The sequence below is a fragment of the Corythoichthys intestinalis genome, chromosome 22 (assembly GCF_030265065.1).
Source record: "Corythoichthys intestinalis isolate RoL2023-P3 chromosome 22, ASM3026506v1, whole genome shotgun sequence".
Taxonomy (NCBI): domain Eukaryota; kingdom Metazoa; phylum Chordata; class Actinopteri; order Syngnathiformes; family Syngnathidae; genus Corythoichthys; species Corythoichthys intestinalis.
In genome coordinates this window covers 30,829,782-30,850,485 of record NC_080416.1, presented here as the reverse complement: position 1 = coordinate 30,850,485, position 20,704 = coordinate 30,829,782, and the positions used below count along the sequence as shown (strand labels likewise).

The 20,704-nt window shown below is 38.2% G+C and overlaps 1 protein-coding gene across 9 annotated transcripts in view; it reads left to right on the top strand.

The window, feature by feature from the left end:
- The window catches only part of elmo1 (engulfment and cell motility 1 (ced-12 homolog, C. elegans)), a 201,678-nt gene that overhangs the window by 61,078 nt on the left and 119,896 nt on the right, over window positions 1-20,704 (top strand). For 2 of the 9 annotated variants that reach the window (XM_057827713.1, XM_057827711.1), the window contains exon 1: window positions 16,265-19,795. The exons of the other annotated variants lie outside the window; for them this stretch is intronic. The gene's annotated coding sequence lies outside the window, so the exon portion shown is untranslated. Of the gene's footprint in view, window positions 1-16,264; window positions 19,796-20,704 lie in introns of those variants that run through there. 9 annotated transcript variants of the gene reach the window in all.

Sequence of the window (20,704 nt, the reverse complement as noted above, 5' to 3'; positions counted from 1 at the left end):
CAGTTCAAATGAATTGGACGTCTACAAGTGATCAACTCGGTTCAATTCAGTTTCTTGTATAGTAAAACATCCTAAAATGATTACAGTTGTTATATCACCATATTTTAAGGTCATCGTTATCAGCCTGGTATCGTATCGTGACCTACCCAGAGGTTCCCACCCCTATTTAATATCATGCAAGAGATTCTGCTATTGTGCGAGGAGCTTCTATTGATTTTGCCCTACACTCGCATGGTTTGACTGGTTACACAATGTGGAAACTAGAGCGAGTCATAATGACCTGCTTGTTTTTTTCCCCACTCCTCAAAGCAGGCCTCGTTTGCAAAGCAGTGGTTTTGAAAGCTAAAGTTAGCTTTCGCGTGGTTGTCCGCGTCCACTCGCCGTAATGGCGGGGGTGTGAGAGGACACTGTTTTATGATGGAGGCGGTTTTCCTCCTCCTGTTGTGAATGAAGAAGGCAACACATATATAGAGACGGTCAGACAATGGAACTATAGACCTGTTTCCATGACTTCCTCCTCCGCCCATCCAAAAAGAACCATTCATCCCCGCCTCGGTCACATGACCTGGCTGGATTTTTTTGGGGTGTGTGGTCTCTATCCAGCCCCACCCCTTCTGACACACACAGCCATAGAGGGTTCCTGTGAACTTTTTCATCCTTTGATGCGTGGCCTCCATCATTGTTGTTGCAATGATCAGTGAGTGGAAGTGCTGGCAGCGGGGGGGGACGAGGGGCTTACATCGAGTAAATGGGAGCAATGGGGGGGGGGTGTTCCCGCGAGGCAAACCATAATTAGTTTCTTCACTGCCAAAATGTCAAATCATTTATAGAACACGTTTTCATCATTTTGCGTGGTGTTTGATGGTCGTTCTTTTCATTATTAATTTGAACTCACTCATTAGTAGGGTTGTTTTCATCAATGATGACTGCAACGAAAACGAACATTTTTTTTCATGACGAGACGATAACTGGGTAAAACGTGTTTCGGGAGACTAAAACATAACGGGACGAATGCCAGTTTTCGTCTGACGAGATGAAAAAGCGCCATAGTTTCCGTCACATGTTCACAATCTGACGAGACGAGAACGAGACGAAAAAGCGCCATAGTTTCCGTCACATGTTCACAATGTGTTATCAAAAAAAAAAAAGTAAATTTGATCAAGTTATGATAAAGTATAATTTTATTTACATTTTGTTTTTGTAGCAGAAAAGAAAAGACTTAAAGCGTATCAATTTGCCCGAATAAAAAAAAGGTAATGCGGACCTAGACATGTGGCGATTACTGGTTTCAAGGTATACCGTGGTATGAAAACGTCAGTTTCAAAACCGCAAAGATTTTCCATCATACTGACCCAAAGGTATTACTGTATTTTTCGGACTATAAGTCGCAGTTTTTTTTCATAGTTGGGCTGGGGGTGCGACTTAATACTCAGGAGCGACTTATGTGTGAAATTATTAACACATTATCATATCATTTCACATTTTATTTTGGTGTCTTGGAGTGACACTGATGGTTTGGTAAACTTGTTAGCATGTTCTTTATGCTATAGTTATTTGAATAACTCTTAATAGCTAAGGCCACGTTCGCGTTCTGCCTTTGGCAATATGTGTTCAATTGTATTATTGACTTTTTTATATTGAAATGCATGCTTTTAGTTTGGCGCTTTCACGCCCACGTGGGGGCGCACTTGCACGTTTTTACGAGAAGAATAGCCATCGCACGCCAGAAGAAGACTGACAGTTATGCAGTGTCTTTGAGCTAGTGGGCGAGAGAGAGACACAGCTGCGAACCGACGTTCGTTGTTTATGCTTGCAAAATATCTCTACAGAGGCAACACCTGTGTGTATTGTCTTTTCTGTTGTTGTTGTTGTTGTTGTTGTGAGTTTTCCACCTGCGATCGGACACTTAGAGTCAGTTGTGTGGTTGTTTGAACGATGTGCCAATGCTAGCGAACGCATGCTAACCGTTTGTGTCATTGCTGTAATAGCACCTAATTATCATTTATTTACGTTGATGCCAACCTGTTTGGTATAGAGGACCAAATTGATTCAGCAAATTATACGGACGTCCAGCATCGTCATTTAGGAGTTTAGCTCGCTGTATAGCCAGGACCGAGCCGTAGCGTCCTAGTGGGGACAGTATATTCGCATTTCGTTGTTCATGCATCATGTAACATCATACTGTACACTTATTCAGAATGTTGTTCTCTATAGTACTTTTATATTAAATTGGCTTTCAAAATGACATATCTGTTCTATGTGTTAGATTTTATCAAGTAAATTTCCCCCAAAAATGCGACTTATACTCCGGTGCGAGTTATATATGTGTTTTTCCTCTTCGTTGGGCATTTTATGGCTGGTGCGACTTATACTCAGGTGCGACTTATAGTCCGAAAAATCCGGTAGCTATTTTTAATGTCCCAAAAATGCATGGAGAAATCCTTCGCTTCCAGCTGCAAGGCTCACCCCTCTCCCACCGGATGTTGCTCTGTGTCAGTGAATCAGCTGTGCTACACGATGGCCAGAGGAGGTGAAACTCCTGAACTTTTTCCCCCATCGAAGACAATGAAATCGCTGGTTTGGGAATACTTCAGGTACAGAAAAGTTACAGATGGCGCGGCTCAGACGAGGGCCATCCGACATGTAAGACATGTTTGCGGAGGGTGGCTGCCGAGGAGGCATTATCTCCAATATGATTTCACATTTATACAAAATTAAAGGTTGGCAAACACTGTCATTAAGGTTTCCCACCAGCTATGAGAGTTAACAGCATGGTCTTTTTTTTCTCTCTGGCAACTGTCTGTGTTGAGAGAGTATGTGTATAATGTAAACATGATACGAGTCATACACACATGCTTTTTATGGAAAATAATTCAATTATTTTTGTTCTGATAGTAATAATGATGAACTGTGGCTGTGGGTTTAGGCTCACCTGAAGGTCTGCATTTAATTTTATTTAGAATATATATTTTTTATTGTATTTTAACTTAACATTATGGTTATGTTCAAATTTGCTAATGTTTTGAAAAATAAAAATCCTGTTCAATGGAAAACAGTTTTTAAACCCAGGTGTCTCAAAGTCACACATTTTAGACAAGGGCATAGGTTTGCGTAGGGACATAAAACTACCAACTTTTTAGGATGCTCAAATTGTCCCCACCAACTTTTGAGCAACTGTATTTGCATTATATAATTACTTTAGTTATATAAGTATTTAGATTCTTACCATGTGTTAAAAGGATAGAATTGACCCTACCATTATTAAGTGAATTATTTTCATTATGTCCAGATTTACCCCTTTTCACTAGCTGAATGTGCCGGTCCATTTTTTTGTCCTCAAAAGCACGTTTGATTGGTTGATGAGTTACACAACATATTGACAACATGCCGCCTCCTAAGCCCCCTTCAAATAGGAGGATTTTTTTTTTCCCGGCCCGCAGCCACTGCAAGTGATCTAAAAAGACGTCAATGTTGTGAGGTGGGGAACATACCACAAATTTTGCAATTGAAAGTCCAACCTGCATCAGAGTTAGCATAACATTAAATTGTGAATTTTCTAACCTGCAAAACTTGAGTAGGAAGCAGCTTAGAGAGAAGTATGTTTGTCCTGTATGTTTTCTATTGTTTAATTAAAATTTGAGAAATGAGGTCAATCGAGGTTTACCCCTTTCTCCTAGGTTTTCATTTTTATTTTGCTTATGTGGTCTTAGAGCAGCCCAAAGGAGCTTTAATTTTTTTGTTGAGTTCTGCTGTGCTTGTGAACAAAAGCATTAGTGTTTTACCTGCAGGAAGGCTCCATTTTTATTTATTTTTGTTATTCCCTGACTGAAGTGTTTGCAGTTAAATATAGACAATGTTGAGTGGTCAAATGTATATTTTTTTGCATTCCTGAATAGTAAGGAGAGAATTAACAAGTTTGTATTTATTGTATATGTTAATATAATTGAAGTCATTTTCAAATATTGCAATTTAAATTTGCTAAAAAAAAAACCCAGACATTTATTCTGGAGGTTTTCAAGATCTTCTTTAGTAGTTTTTGAAAACAGGTTTGAATCGAACGGTGTTATCACCTGAACCAATACGCATGAAAGTTTGTATAATTCAGTACATTTATTTTGCATTTGTCATTTAGCCTATCAATTAATTGGGTTCATATTTGTGAGAAATGTTGTCCTGACCCTCGTTCAAACAAGTTGTTTGGTCTTATTAATGTCCTGTCCCCAGCAAAAAGTGTACACGCAGGTTATGTTGTTATAACGTCCCTACCAATGTTGAGACCAAACCCACGCCCTTGATTTTAGAGCTGTAATTCCAATACTGTTATACCGTGAAACTGATATTTTGACTTAAGGTTATCATACCATCAGAATATCATACCGGCACATGCCTACTCAAAGCACAATATGCCAAACAATTTAACCAAAAAGACAATTTATAAAACAAAAACGACAGTGTCATTGGACAGAAAGACAGTTTTAATTTTTGTAGCACTTGTATCGTCCACCATGTCTAGTGCTGCAGGCAGTGTCAGCTCGTTTGCTATAGTGTGGGATTTTTTTGCACTGAGCAGCTTGGTATACCACCTTATATGATGCTAACAGTGCTCGCTGGTTTACTGATGTAGCACTGACAAAGCAGGGTGATTGTTGGAAATATTTGGCACGTTTTCGCAGAAAAAATTTAAGCGACTTACCAATGTGATTGGGGTCGAATGGTCGAATGTCTTTATGTGGCATATTAATCGATTTAGCTTCATGCTGTCCGCTGCCAACATTTTTAGTCAGCATAAACATACCGACCTTTCCTTGTCATCCACTTAATTAAAATTGAACCCAAACTCTACATACGCTGTGTCATATTTCCTCGTCTTAGCTTTCGGGAGAGTTCAAATATCCCGCTCTGTGCTGTGTGCTCTTGTTTGGTGCAAAAATACTGTGCACACTCTGAAAATGAGAGTGCCACTGCCACCCACTGGTTGAATGTGCAATTACATTTAGTTTACATTCATTTACATTCTAGTACGGCAAAAAGTACTTGCCCCGAGGTCACACGCAACCCCACTATTTGAGGAGGACTGGGTTAATTTTTTTTTTTTTTTTTATTACCGTATTGGCCCGAATATAAGACGGTGTTTTTTGCATTGAAATAAAATTGAAAAAGAGGGGGTCGTTTTATATTCGCGATCTAGACATTATACCCACTCACGACGCTAGATGGCGCCAGATATCATCGAAGCAATGTTTTGTCATGACAGATCTCAGCTACTCTCCCCATTCACGACGCTAGATGGCGCCAGATATCATTGAAGCGATGTTCTGTCATGACAGATCTCAGCTACTCTTTTTAGTTTAACCAGTTTGCATTGTTTTATTGCAATGTTTTTCCTTATTCAGATTTGTTTCAAGACTACAGTTACAGTTAGACTTCGCTTTGATGGTTAATGCAGTTATTGCAATTTTGTTGTTTTATCTCAATAGATTGGTTTATTTACATTTCAAAAACCAGAAGCCATTCATTTAAGAATGTGATTGCACTTTAGTTTACATATTTAAATGTTCAGATATTAAGATTTGAATGAGGCAAAATAACATGCTTTTTCTCTCAAATATATTGTTATAATCATTTGTTTCGGATGTACTGTAATTATTTTCTGTATAAAAATTAATTAGGTGTTGAAAAAGTCTTTTTTTTTTTTTTCAAACTTGAGTCTTGGAAAAGAGGGGGTCGTCTTATAATCAGGGCCGTCTTATATTCGGGCCAATACGGTATTATATTTAAATTGAGCAGGATAGATGTCAATTTTATTCAATTATATTATGTATTAAAAATACATTGTTGATAAAGATTGTTTTTTCATGTGCTCATATCACTCAAATATGTATCTAATTCCTATTTGGGTAAAATTAGTATAATATTAAAATTATTAATCCTTTTCACATGCAAAAAAAAAAAAATTACTGGGTGATTGTTATCAAGCCGGCCTATTTTTTTTTTCTTCATTAGGAAGGTGGCAACCCTACTTACTGCCAGCCAGGGCATTGTATTCACATTTATGTTGTGGTAGGTAGTAAAAGAAGAAGAAATGTATTAAAAACACCCACTGACTACAAGAGACATCCAATCTATTTTGACTGGCAGTGATCAGTCAAAATGGATCGAAATGAGTCAATTTCCTTAATTGTATAATTGGGAAAACATTTAATGAGTTAAATTATTTTTTTGTTGCCTATGCAGACGGGAAACAGAATGCCACGTTGTGATTAATTTGTCATTTTGTTAAATTTACATGGTGTATTATTTTAGATTTATTGATCGTGGTAATTATTTCCTCTATTGCATTAACAGGAAGGCAACAGGCCTTTCCAATTCATAATTCATAAGCTTTGATTCCACTGGTCCAGATGACACATCGTCATCTGCCAGACGGCACGGGCGGGATTTCATCGACACCCCACCACCACTCTTCTAATAGCTCTCTCCCAACTCACACGCTCATATTTCCAGTTCATATGACTCCACTAGGGAACCAAGAATAAAGTGAAAATGACAGACTGTCAAACCCCGTACTGGCTCACACATGCCTCTCAAGGAGTAAAGTGGTATTACATAGTTGTGTAGGACTCCTTTGTCCCTTCACTGTCCCCGACTCTGATGTCAAATATTTATAGTGGCCCGAGGGAACACCTTAACAGAAGAGCCTTTAAGTAATGAATGGGGTCGCAACCCAGGCAGGAAGAATGTAATCAGCTCTGTCACTGGTCGCTTAATGGCTGCTCTTTGCTTCTTCGTTGCAGATATCGACTCCTTTTTATTCGTTTAAAGATCAAATAAGGTCACGCCGGAGGTAATGTAGGCTAATGTTTGTAACGGTAGTCCAGATCAATATATGAAGCGCGAGGGCACATTTGAATGACGCTGTGGCACTTTGGTTAGACCGTTAAACGTGGTAATAGTCGCTAATGTGAGTCGTGAACGACAGCGTTATTGATAACATCAGAAGAAAGCCTTAAAAATGATTTGTGACAGGATGGCACAAATGATTCCGCGGGGAGTTTGTGACTTTGTTACGACGAGTCATTCTGAACAATAGTTCCAGTCAAGCATATGACAACACTTAATTCAGATTCTTTTTTTCAACATCACTGTTTCAACCAGTCTTTCTGGCACTTCGATACAGATATGGGTGGTCCCCAGGTTACGAACGAGTTGCCTTCCCTACACTGGCGACGTAATCCGAATTTCCGCATAAGTCACGATATGGCGATATAACGATTATCGGTATATGGGTCAGGAAATCATTCTATATTATACAAGTAATAAACAGAAAAACGAGCTCTTTTCATCCTTCTGCTGTGAATTGAATTGAGTTTATCACTTGTCCAGACATCCAATTCATTTGAAGCAGGAGAGTCTCTGCCATCCCTTCCACTTCAAACGGATTGGACATCTATGACGGTCAATGGCAACCAATGAGTTTGATTTTGGGGCATTTCAGGTCATTTGCTGTTTACTTTAAGTCACTTCCTATTGATTTTAGGACATTTCTGGGTCACATCCTGATTTTATGAAATTTCTGGGTCACTTCCTGTTGATTTTGGGTTCCAGAACTGAAAGTGACCCAGGAATCTCCCCCAAATGAATCAGCAGTGACTCAAAATGATATAGTGTAATTTTGGAAGACAACAGGAGACAACAAGCGAGACAAAAAGCTGGCAGATCGTAAGTCCATCTAACTACCGTATTGGCCCGAATATAAGACGGCCATGATTATAAGACGACCCCCTCTTTTTAAAGACTCAACTTTGAAAAAAGACTTTTTGAACACCAAATTAATTTTTATACAGAAAATAATAACAGTACATCTGAAACAAATGATTATAACAATATATTTGAGAGAAAAAGTATTTAAAAGCACTTATTTTGCCTCCTTCAAATCTTAATATCTGAACATTTTAAATATGTTAACTAAAGTGCAATCACATTAGTAAATGAATGGATTCTGGCTTTTGAAATGTAAATAAACCAATCTATTGTGATAAAACAACAAAATTGCAATAACTGCATTAACCATCAAAGTCTAACTGTAACTGTAGTCTTGAAACAAATCTGAATAAGGCAAAACATTGCAATAAAATAATGCAAACTGGTTAAACTTGAGAGTAGCTGATATCTGTCATGACAGAACATCACTTCGGTGATATCAAGCGCCATCTAGCGTCGTGAATGGGGAGAATAGCTGAGATCTGTCATGACAGAACATCGCTTCAATGATATTTGGCGCCATCTAGCGTCGTGAATGGGTATAATGTCTAGACCGCGTATGTAAGACGACCCCCTCTTTTTCAGTCTTATTTCAATGCAAAAAACAGTCTTATATTCGGGCCAATACGGTAACGAACGACATTTTTATTGAAGTTGCTAAGCCTGTCGTGGTTTGCAATAAGTCCATTTATCGCACGGTAGATAAAAATGAGGGTGGTAATTTTCACCGCTTCGTTTTGTTGCCGCGTGCGTACATGCGTGCATAAATTTGTGCGTATATGCACACATGCGTATTGATGGCATATGAGACTCAAGTTCTTTTCACACATGTTTATTGTTCATTAACACGCCGTAGAACTAAAGTTCAGACATAGAAAATAAGGAAACACATCTATATTAAACACTGTAAACGTTAGCATTGCTACATTAAAGCTAATGGGGAAAAAAGACAACCTACTTTAGCCTGCTATAAAACATTGGCAGTCTTCTCCAAAACGCAAACTTGTGGTTAAAAGGTGACACTTCAAACATGAAAAATCGCTAGTTAACAGCATTTGTGAATGAAAAAAATGAAGGAAAAAAAAAATGTATTACTGACATCTATGACTGACACCAATGCAGGAATACCAATTCCAGTATCGATCACAAAAAGTGCTTTTTTTGTGGAGTGTAAAGCTTACGGTTAGTGGTTTAGCGAACGTACTTCAGGTGAACATTATTATTATTATTTTTTTAAAGAACCGTTTTGAATCATGTTGGAAAGGCGAAGTCACTAGATAATGCGATCAGCATTTGACCTCATTGTTTATTTGTGATTTACTATTGTTATTTATGTGTTTATTTGTACTTTAGTAAAGAAATTAAATGTTCCAAAATGTTTTTTGTGAATTGATAAGTGTCCAAACAAATTTCTTTGCCTGTTTAGTAAAAAAAAAAAATTATACATATATATATATATATATATATATAGGCCTATATAACATATATATATTTGTAAAGGGCGGAAAACAATCAGGTGACCTGAAGTTCCTCACTGAGACCCCCAATTTGGCCAACTTTCAAAATTGTCCGATATGCATGTGTGATACATCATTGGAAAGCTTAAAATCTCAATTTTCTGGGGAAAAAACAATTTTGAATAGGAGGGCATTTAAAAAAAAAAAAAAAAAAAATTATGTTTTTTTTAAACAGCAAAACCCTATCTGGAGGCGAGAGCAGAATTACAGACACCATGACTTTAATGAGATATTGTCGCGTACTTACCATATTTCGACCCAAAAGCTCCATGTAGCATGTATCACTGAGTGTGAAGACACAGCTGTAAATGGCCATAGCTGGATTTTTTGGGGATTTTATGGGTAAAACATGGTAATATTACAAGGGTCGCGATGCAGAAATCACAGACATCAAGGGGTGGTCGAGATATTTTTTTTTATATATTTATCCTTTTAAATGTTTGATTTCAATTTTTCTTTGTTTGGATCGATTATTTATTATCTAACATATCAGAGAAAATGCAACAGTAACGAAAAAAATAGAATTAACCGATAGTTATGTGGTAGATATCCGTGACTTTTTTACAGACACCATTTTTTTCATTGTGACATAATTTGTTTAAAAGTTTAAAATATGCGAGTGAATAATTTTTTAAAGTCATTTCTTTAAAACGAAATATGAGACATCAGTTAATGATTCTATGCTAAAAACGACAGACATTTTGAATAATATAATTACCTTTGTTTTAAAGCTGGGTTGAAACAAAAGCGGTTGCACGACGTCTATAAACGGGGGTTTTCAGTGTAAAACGGACAAATTAAAAATAGTTTGAGGACTTTATGCGCCATGAATCTGCTATGGCGGCATATTGACATATTCTATCAAACACAACAGTTGTTTTGTCTTAAAATACAGCAGTTTCCTTTAAAAAGGAGTGCAAGAGCGGAAACTGCTTTTTCAGTCTTGTCTGTGTTTTCCGCCATAGATTAGATGAGTCAACTAATTATAGAAATAGTCTGCTGACTAATCGGGGCAAAAATAGTCATTAGGGACAGCCCTACAATAAACAGTACAAAAGGTGTTATGTACATGTCATGCTTCATAAGCAACAAATGTGCACGCAGGCTTGCAGCTGTTATCTTTCCCCCCTCTCTCTCACTTGGCTGCACGACATCTTTGTGGGAGCAAATGCGCTCTTCCTCGTGTGTACATGTGCCCTTACTCGCGTGCAGGAGTACTACCTGCTCTACAATTCCTGCGCCAAAATAAAAGCATGCATCACAAAAGAAAAAGTCAACATTAACAACATTAATATTAAAAAAAAAAACAAAAAAAAAAAAAAAAACAACGTACTGGAGACAAGATGGCAGACAAGACTCCGGCGTGTCATGAAATCGAAATCACGTGAGCCGGCTACGTCGTAACCCGGGTACTACCTGCACTTTGTTTTGACAATCAGTCAAGCATCATAATGATGCTTGTTATATACTGTATGCAGTGTTGTATTTGGCAGCTTTTTTAATTTCCGTCTCTTTTTGGGCCGAAAATTCTTATTTGTCTTATGAGACCTACAGTATTACCGCTACAAAGTCATTTAATTTGTTCCAGGACCTGGTTTGGAAGTGAAAATGGTCGCATACCAACCGGGATTTTCCCATAAGAATACATTATAGTTCGATTAATTCATTCCACAGCCCAAAAACGTATACTAAATCCTTCATAAATCCCGCAGGTACATTCACAAGTAGCAATTACACATAGAAAAACAAATTAATTGTAAATACAAATCTTGAATAATAATAATACTAACAACCTGCAAGCAGGACTGAACGGGCCCTCACAGCTTGGCATAATTCGGACAGCACGGTCACTCGGACAGGGTGGTGGCAGATCGTCCCCCTCTCATCATCTCATGAGAATCTAACATGCTCGAAACTTGCCTCTTTTTTGGGGGGGGGATTAGAAATACATTCACACACCTAGAAGAAAAAAACCCTACTGAAGAGGGTCCTACCAAATAGGAGGTGCTACCGAGCTGATTATAATAATATAACTGCCTGCAAGCAACACTAAACAGGCCCTCACAGTTTGGTGCAACTTGGACGTCACGCAACTCGGACAGCACGGTCACTTGGACAGGTTGGTGGCAGATCGTCCCCCTCTCATCATCTCATGAGAACCTAACATGCTTGAAACTCGCCTCTTTTTGGGGGGATTAGAAATACATTCACACACATAGGAGAAAAAACCCTATTGAAGAGAGTCCTACAAAAAAGGAGGCTCAGCCACGCCCTTATTCAAAACCAAAATGAATCTTCTAATTGGGCCAATTCGACCAAGTGTGCCAAGTTTTGTGGGTCTATAAGCTGCCTAAGTCTAATGTGTAATGTACTGTTCTTGCTGAATGTGTATAATCATAAAAAGAAGTGCTGCGTTTGTTGGTTTGGTGGCACTAGACCGAATTAATCATTTAAGTCTCAGGTCGTCGTTTTAAATTTGAAGCTGTTTAAGCATAAAAAAATTTTTTTTTTTTTAAACTTGCCTTTCATAAAGTACGTTCTTTTAAAAAAAATAAGTATATTGGCTTACAAAATTGTCTTTGGATATCGCCAATTGGCTGGAAATGTTTCTAGGTATCGGCGTTTGAAAATCCCATGTCAGTCAACCTCTAGTAAAAAGTCACAACCTAGCACGTTGCTATTTTTAATGAGATTGTCTTTTAACTCATGGCAGCGCATGGATTCAAATAATTTGGTCATGTATGCAAACAACAAGCTGTGAAAGCAGAACAACGCGGTTCAATTTAGTGTTTTAGAAAGAACTTGGATAATATTTTCAAGACCTTTAGAGTTTGTGTTGACCTCAGCCGGGGGTTGCGAAGCTAAGGCGCAGAAGCTCACACCATCAGAGGCTGATGTAGCCTTCAGGCTAACACCACACACAATAGTAGAGAAAGCCTTCAAGCGTCAACACCTAATTGTTGCATTGTTTTCCTGTTTTTTTTTTTTTTTTCCTCCATCGCTGACCTTGATGCCGACTGATACACTTGCGTAACGGTGGCGGGGCGACGTGTTATTTTTAAGTGCGAAGAGAAAGGAGAAATGCGTGTGTGGGGGGGCATGATGTGTTCAGTGCAGTCTACCCAGATAGCAGACAGACGTTGAAAAGTTTTTGGATCAACATTCCGCTGTCGATCTTATATTGTTGAATCGTCACTTTTGCACCCTCAATGTTGTTTCAACGTTGAAATCTTATTATTAACTATATTGGAACAACGCTGAATCAGTGTTTTCGACCAGAATGCCCGCTCATCCATAATTAAATGACTTTTCAATCATATTTCCCGGCCAATCATAAATCAACTATTTGTCAGTTCATCAACTATAAAACAATGTTAACCCAACCATCGCCTGACATACCACAGAACAACGTTGTTTCAACGTCACTTGACGTCGAAAATTTCGATGTCAACCATACTGCTGATTTTGATGGAAAATCAACGTTTATTCAATGTTTGTCTGCTATCTGGGTAGTCCTTAATGTATAAACTAGATTTTTGTAATTTGAAAAGTAAAAAAATGTACGTAAAATGTAGTGCTGAGCCATTGCTTCCTTTTTTTTTTTTTTTTTTTTTTTTAACGGTGACACCTTTTTAAAATGATATATTGATATCATTTTGCTTAACTTTGTGCTGTAGAACGATACTATATGCCTAAAAGCTTTTTGAACTTTTTTGCCTATCCTGCAAATTTCCCAATGTGAGAGGAAGCATCATACCTTTTAAAGTTGCTTTATAACAACTGAAATGTGCAGGAAATGCACTCTATAACTACCAATGGTGGATCAGTTGAAATAAATCCCTTTTGTATCCAAAGAAGGGTCACCTGACCCTAATCAGCATATTTTTTGTGAGCATTGAGGTTCTCATTAGTCATTCCCATTCACACTTGCAAAACCACAGAGTTGGATTGCTGCAATTAGCATCTTGAGTGTGGCTTTGTCAGACAGTGGACCGCTCAGGCAGGCAATCTGGCGGACAACTTTTTAACTTCTTCCAAAAACTGCAGTTTGCTTACAGTATGTACTGTATATTGAAGCCTTTGTTTGCTGTGACAAAACAATCATTTAACTTTAAGCTGCTGTGGAAAGTTATTTGGTCATTGTGTGCTGCAACATATTAAACTGTAAATCTTGACAACTGAATGTTGGACTTGTCAAGACAAAGTAAAGGTCCAGATATTCTAACTCTCAATTTTCTAAAATGTACAGTCTGGTTAAACTAACAGTTCTGGATGCTAGTTGTACTTTCATGCCACATGGCCCTCTCATCATTTTTACAGTAACCCAGGAATGAATAAATCTGGATTTGCAAATTATGAAGACGTAAATTGCAGCTATCCAGAGTGACCCCCCCCCCACACACACACCTAGGCTGCTTGATTGCTTGTTTGAGTGGTCTATTGTTTGACAAACCCAACTAGTCAGTTTGTTATCTGAGTCATTTGACGCCTTTCTGGTATTTCTTTATAGCCCCCCAAAAAACCGGGACTTCCAGTGTTTAACTCCTCTTCCTATGATCATTATTGAAATTATCTGCTCAGGTTCTTTGGCTCTCTGGTCGTAAACTCTACCGAAAACAACCAATGTCTCCGGAATCGAATGACGTCGTCCCGCATTTTCGCGGATGCTGATTGATGCTCCACAGGCCAGCGTGTGCACACGAGGACACGTTAATCCAAGGCTGGCTTCCCACTCTGGCTTTCGCCCGCTCTGTTTTTGTTTGCCGTGGCAGACGGACGGTCATGGTTTAGAATGGGGGGGGGAGATTGTTTTTTCCAAATTGCTGTATTAACATGACAGGATAATCACCGTTGTGTTTGAGTATTTGCAAGTAAAGTAGAATGTTCCTCTTTGTGGATGGCGTCGTTGAATAATAAATGTTCCCCGGGGGCGCTCCGGAAGATTCTTTGCCTGACAAACGTCCTCTAGGAGCAGAGCGAAGCAGAGTCACAAATGATTTTTTTGTAAACAATATTTAACTCTTTCGATCCGATCATTCGCCGCCAACTCTCCCAGTTCAAATGGATTGGACATGTATCATTATCAGTGGTAACCAATTAGTTAAAAAATGGAATCAAAAGTGTATAAAAAGGTCATTTTTACTTGAATCGGAAGGTTTTTTTTATATATAGCGTTGATGTAATACAATGCTGGCCAAAAGTATTGGCACCCCTGCAGTTCTGTCAGATAATGCTCAATTTCTCCCAGAAAATGATTGCAATTACAAATGCTTTGGTCGTCATATCTTCATTTATTTTGCTTGCAATTAAAAAACACAGAGAATGGATTTAAAAAAAAAAAAAAAAAAATTTAAATCATAATCATTTTACACAAAACTCCAAAAATGGGCCGGACAAAAGTATTGGCACTCTTTGAAGAATCATGTGATACCTCTGTAATTTGTGTAATTAACAGCACATGTTACTTATCTGTGGCACATAACAGGTGGTGACAATAACTAAATCACACTTGCAGCCAGTCAAAATGGATTAAAGCTGACTCAACCTGTGTCCTTGTTTGCACCGCTTCGAGCATGGAGAAAAGAAAGAAGACCAAAGAACTATCTGAGGACCTTAAGAAGCAAAAATGTGAGGAAGCATGTGGCTACTAGTCCATCTCCAAAGACCAGAATGTTCCTGTGTCTGCCGTGCGCAGTGTCATCAATAAGTGTAAAGCTCATAGCAATGTGGCTAACCTTCCTAGATGTGGATGGAAAAGAAAAATTGATGAGAGATTTCAACGAAAGATTGTGCGGATGGTGTATAAAGAACTTCGACTAACTTCCAAACAAGTTCAAGCTGTCCTGCAGTCCAAGGGGTACAATATTATCAACCTGTACTATCCGTCGGTGTCTGAATGAAAAGGAACTCTATGGTAGAATACCCAGGAAGACCCCACTTCTGACCCAGAGACATAAAAAAAAAAAAAAGAACAGGCTGGAGTTTGCCAAAACTTACCTGAGAAACCAAAAATGTTTTGGAAAAATGTTCTCTGGTCAGATGAGACAAAAGTAGAGCTTTTTGAGAAGAGGCATCAACATAGTTTACAGAGAAAAAAACAGGGCCTTCAAAGAAAAGAACACGGTCCCCACAGTCAAACATGGCGGCTGTTCCCTGATGCTTTGGGGTTGCTTTGCTTCCTCTGGCACTGGACGGCTTGACCGTGTGCATGGCATTATGAAATCTGAAGACTACCATCAAATTTAGCTGCATAATATAGGGCCCAGTGTGAGAAAGCTGGGTCTCCCTCCGAGGTTTTGGGTCTTCCAGCTGGACAGTGACCCAAAACACACTTCAAAAAGCACTAGAAAAAGGTTTGAGAGAAAGCACTGGTGACTTCTAAAGTGGCCAGCAATGAGTCCAGACCTGAATCCCATAGAACACCTGTGGAGAGATCTGAACATGGCAGTTTGATGAAGGCACCCTTAAGATCTCAGAGCTGGAGCAGTTGGCCAAAAAAAGAATGGTCTAAAATTCCAGCCGAGCTTTGTAAGAATCTAATTGATGGATATTGGAAGCGGTTGTTTGCAGTTATTTTGTCTAGAGCTTGTGCTACCAAGTATTAGGCTGAGGGTGCCAATACTTTAGTCCGGCCCATTTTTGGAGTTTTGTTTAAAATGATTTTTTTCCCCTTGTCTTTTGTGTTTTTTCCATTGCAAGCAAAATAAATGAAGACATTCCTACCAAAGCATTTACAGTGCCCTCCATAATTATTGGCACCCCTGAAAAAGATGTGTTTTTTAGCTTCTAATATATATATATATATATATTTTTTTTTTTCATCTGACCAAAGCACGCGGTCCCAGTTGAAGCCTGGGACCGTGTCTATTTTTGTGTGAGACCAAGATTGAGCTTTTTGGCAACAAACACTCTAAGTGGTTCTGGCGTGCCACGAAAGATGCGCATGCTGAAAAGCACCTCATACCCACTGTGAAGTATGGGGGTGGGTCAGTGATGCTGTGGGGCTGTTTCACTTCCAAAGGCCCTGGGAACCTTATTAGGGTGCATGGCATCATGAATGCTTTGAAATACCAGGACATTTTAAATCAAAATCTGTTGCCCTCTGCCCGAAAGCTGAAGATGGGTCGTCACTGGGTCTTTCAGCAAGACAATGACCCTAAACATATGGCCAAATCTACACAGAAAAGGTTCACCAGACACAAAATCAAGCTCCTCCCATGGCCATCTCAGTCCCCAGACCTTGTTTTTTGGCAAAAGGGGGTTGTACAAAGTATTAACACCAGGGGTGCTAATAATTGTGACACACATTATTTGATGTCAAATAATTTTTTCTTTATGTGGGATTTTTCCCCACTGAATGAATGCACTTGTATTGAAGGTTGGATTTTTCTTTTTTTCCATTAAGGTCCCATATTATTTGAATTAAAAAAATATATATTAGAAACTAAAAACCACATCTTTTTCAGTGGTGCCAATAATTATGGAGGGCACTGTATAACTGCAATCATTTTCTGGGAGAAATTGTTTGTTATTATCTGTTATTATCTGACAGAATTGCAGGGGTACCAATATTTTTGGCCAGCACTGTATGTCAGTGGTCCACAACCTTTTTGTAGCACGGACCGTTGTGATGTGGGCCTTTTTGCACCACGGACCGGCAATGTGTGGCAGAAAAATACAGTAAATATTTAAAAAAAAAACAAAAAAAAAAACAACAACAACAACGCTAAAATCCACTATTAAGTGCAGAGAAAGTGTAATTCACCAGACACTGAATCAATCTTTTTTAGCAGCGGCCTCTCTTAAAACTTGATGGCAAATATCCTTGTTCGCAGGCATAATAAATTTTTCATCAATTGTAAAAGGTTTCTTGGCTTTAGCATTAAGGTTTGCCACAAGGTACTGTATGATGCTCTCAGTCCATTCGCTTTTGTTGATGTGGTAGCACTCACTAATTGTTCCTGTCCTTGGTGCTCGCGCTTTATTGTTTCAAAATTTCCAATAGCTTATCCACTATTCCAGTGTGCTTAGTCTATATGTGTCGAAGCTGCTTCATTGCCTCATTTGCTAACTTTTGGCTCAATATTATGCAGAGTGGACTTGGCGTTAACTCCTCTTCTGACTCGCCAGGGGGCCTTTTTGCCGTAAAAAGCTGTCTAAATACGTCTGTTTATCAGTCATCTTCGCAAGCGTGTTGGCTTATTATTTCCGGGAACAAATCTGATGCACCCACGTCATACGTCATTATCGAGGACAAGCACACCTAGATATAAAAGACGCTGGCTCCAATTGATTTCTATGATGACATTCTGTCCAGTTTTATTATATATATTGACCTGTGTTGTCAGTAACGCGTTACTGTAATCTGATTACGTTCTTTCAGTAACGAACAATCTCACGCATTCATTTTTCCAAACCAGTAATCTGAATAAGTTGGTTTCCTTAGTGTCTGTGCGTTACTATTTTGTTATTGTCTGATAATGTATGTAGAATGAAGAATATTGTAATCATGTACGAAGAGTATTTTGAATAAAAAATGTAAGAAAAGTTCCTAAAGGTTCATGGTAACCGCTCATAGTTACTTCCTGTTTTGGTTCGAGTCACATGCGCTAAGTGTTTTGGTACTGAGAAAGTCGTGATGAACGCGGGTACCTGCCACCTGTTAAGATGTGCGAGGAAATGTTAATTTGTTTGCGTCCATGAATGAACGTATTTTTCCTTCATTCTAAAGGTGTTCCAGCGATAGGTTGAAGCTGCTACATGAGCGGCTGTTTTGTAGCTTTGCGGTTGCAACGGTGGGTAGTCATTGCTCCAAGTCGGCAAGCATTGTTTACATCATATTCTTGTTGCACATTTACGCCGTGAGGTGACGTGTTCGTTTAGCTTCTTTGGGATGTGTTTTAAGTCCGATTAAGTGTAGACTGCTTGTGCGATGTTCAGTATTTTTCACATTCGGCTTAATCTTTGAGTTTGAGGGGGTTTAATCAGTTGGTGGAGTTGATTTCAATAAATTCCACGTAGTTTGTCAGTTATTTGTTAGTTTCAAGGCTCCTGAATGGATAAGCTAGCGCGAGTCAATGGTGGTTGGAACTAACTCCATCGACTTAATTAAACCCCAGCTAACTCAAAGATTAACCCTTATGTGAAAAATTCTAATCTCCCTCTTTAAATTCAATTATCAGAAAGTCAATACAGGTGATGACATTTTTTCTGTTGTCATTCTTATGTTAAGACTGCAAAGGGAAAAAATTTTATAAAAAGTAACTGATAAATTACTTTTGGAGTAACTTAGTTACTTCGATAATAAAGTAATCAGTAAAGTAACTAGATTACTTTTTGCAGGTGTAATCAGTAATTTTTCAAGTAATAAGTAACCACACTGCTATTGACTAATCTACAAGAGAATCGTTAGATAAGCTGCCAAACGAGTTCAAGGAATTGAAACGCACAGAACCGATTCTCTATAGGAATCGGTTCTCGATTCCCATCCCTAGAAAGAAGCTTTGAATTAAATTTTGCTGCTTCGAGGATTGGTTTGTTTTTAAAGTGTTTGCAGTTTTATTGAGTTGGGTGGATACACTGCCCTCTAGTGGCAACAGTGAATATGACACAACTTGTCTAACATGGCTGAATCCAGCTGCTCCCTGTTAAGACCAATATCAGGTAAGGTTTTGTTTCAGCTAATGTGTTTGTTTATGCGTTCGTTATTTATTTTAGAAGTATATTTAAGTTTTTTGTTGGAATATGTGTTTGAACAATATTAGCATTGCAAAAAAAGTTAAAAAAAAAAAAAAATCATAGCATTTAAGCTAGTGGACTTTTGTTATACAAGTTTGTTGTACTTAAATCCTCATTTATTTATTTTTTAATGGTATTTGAGGCTAGGATCAGGTATTTTGATTTATTTTTAAATGCATTTATTGCTCTTTTGAAATGAAAGTGCAATCCTGCATAGTTTGAGGAAACACTCGGGAATTTCATTTTTTATTCACATTTAATGCTCTTTTGAATGTGTAATCATAGCAAGCCAAAACAAATTCTATTGCAGTCATAAACACGTGTTTGTTTTACATATCCTAAAATAACTGCAAGAATAATGCCGCCGTAAAAATCTGAGACTTTTCATTTACATCTTTGTATGAAAGTTACAAAATCAATGGAACGTCTATTTCCCCCACTGTATGTCGCGTCAACATTTGGACTTGAGCAGTCCTCGCTTCCACGGCAGCCGACATATTTGCAGTGTGAGCTCAATAAACAGGATGTTAATTGACCTTTTTTTTCTAGTCTTTTGAACGACGTCACGCTTCCTTCACTCTTGTCGTGTGCGTGTCCGCGCCGATTCGTTTCCTCTTTTCTTGGCAAACGCCTACTTCCTCCTCACGCTCCCTCTTCCTGTGGACCGTCGGCCGCAAACGATCACAAGCGTGACAAAATGCTGAGGCCCAAAAGTTTAGTTCTCTGGATGACTTTTTGACTCGCTTGAGCAGTTTGGAATAGACTGGGAGCTGCTAGAGGTGAGCCACTTGCCGTCTGAGCTTCCAAGATTGAAGTTGTGATTTTTTTGTGGTGGTGGTGGGGGGGGGGCATAAAATAAGATTAATTTTCACCCCCAAAAATGTTATTACAAGAAAAAAATTAAACAATTTAACAGAAAATGGTCAACATTTTATGATAACAGATTATGGCTGCAGCTATCGATTATTTAAGTAATCAATTAATCCATCAATTAGTTTGTTCGATTAATCGAGTCATCGGATTTGGAACATGCAATTTAGGAGATGTAAAACAAAGGCTTGCTATGATTGCACTTTCAAAAGAGCATTAAATACAAAATAAAAATTCCAACAAGTGCAATAAATGCATTTAAAAATAAATTAAAATACTTGAGCTAAGCCTCAAACGGTATAAACAAAATTAATACATGAGGATGAAAGTACAACAAAAGAACACTTGGCTGAATTGCATTTCAAAAATCCGCTAGTTTAAATACTACAAAATGCTAATAAATTGTTCAAACATGTATTCCCACACACAAAAAACTGCTAAATATACTAAGTACACTAATACACTATCTAAACTACGTTCCGAATGCATAGGCAATAATATTAGCTCTAACAAAAACTTATGTTGGTTTTAACAAGGAGCAGCTGGATCCAGCCCAGTTAGATGAGTGATCTCAAATTCACTATTGCCACTAGATGGCCGATGATGATCCACCCAAATCAATCAAATTGAATGCAAACACTTACAAAACAAACCATTACAACGCCACTCTAATTAATTGAATCCTCGAAGCAGCAAAATTTGATTAGAAGCGTTAATCAATTAATCATTGCAGCACGATAACAGATATAAAGCTACATTACAAGGTGATATATAAGGTGAGGTGATTTTACCAGGAAAAAATGCCATATTATCGACAA